Source organism: Limulus polyphemus, unplaced genomic scaffold (genome assembly GCF_000517525.1).
Source record: "Limulus polyphemus unplaced genomic scaffold, Limulus_polyphemus-2.1.2 Scaffold225, whole genome shotgun sequence".
NCBI classification, from domain to species: domain Eukaryota; kingdom Metazoa; phylum Arthropoda; class Merostomata; order Xiphosura; family Limulidae; genus Limulus; species Limulus polyphemus.
This window is the reverse complement of record NW_013665835.1, coordinates 694,424-695,307: the sequence shown is the minus strand read 5'-3', so window position 1 is coordinate 695,307 and position 884 is coordinate 694,424. Positions and strand designations below refer to the sequence as shown.

The 884-nt window shown below is 31.1% G+C and overlaps 1 protein-coding gene across 1 annotated transcript in view; it reads left to right on the top strand.

The window, feature by feature from the left end:
* The window catches only part of LOC106478566 (anoctamin-4-like), a 140,578-nt gene that overhangs the window by 111,950 nt on the left and 27,744 nt on the right, over positions 1-884 (top strand). The window lies entirely within an intron of this gene.

The following is an 884-nucleotide window of genomic DNA, read 5'->3' as shown; positions in this document are numbered from 1 at the left end:
GTCGAAACGTTGTACATTTGCTGTTATGTTAAACTTATATTAAAGTTTTTCTTCATTACCCATTCAAGCCGTCTCCAGCAATTATAAGTGGCACTGTATGTTAAGCTTAAGGGTTTTGCAAACCTCTAATGTAAACTTTCAAATATGGAATAAATTTAGTTCATAGCTTCTCATACAAATTACGAATAATTCACGGTTTCGTGATATAATATCGTAAAAGTTTTGAATCGATACAAGTTCGGAGATTTCTATTTAGAAAGAGACAGAAAACTTGTTTTAAAAGTTGTAAAACACATTAGTGCACTAACCATATCAGACCGGTGTTTTCTAATCGTACTTTATACATCTTCATCGCCAGTCAGATCAGCAGTTTCTGTCCATTTACCTCTGATGAAGGAAAGACGATTTTCTGAAAGTACTTGAGTTATTTGGTTTTCTTTCTGATGTTAACTTTTTCTGTTGATCCTGTGTGTGTTTTGGAATAGCATGGAAGAACGTTACCCAATAGAGTTTTATATATACTTTAGGAAGAATGAATTTTGGTGAACAAATATAAATTTGGATGAGAAAGCAAAAAACTATATCATACATATATCTATAATCTCCCATAGTGAAGCATGTTATATCATCCGTTGAGTGACATGTCCAACATATATATATATATAATCTCCCATAGTGATGCATGTTATATGATCCGTTGAGTGACACGTCCAATATATATATATATATATATATATAATCTCCCATAGTGATGCATGTTATATCATCCGTTGAGTGACACGTCCAATATATATATATATATATATATATAATCTCCCATAGTGATGCATGTTATATCATCCGTTGAGTGACACGTCCAACATATATATATATATATATATTAT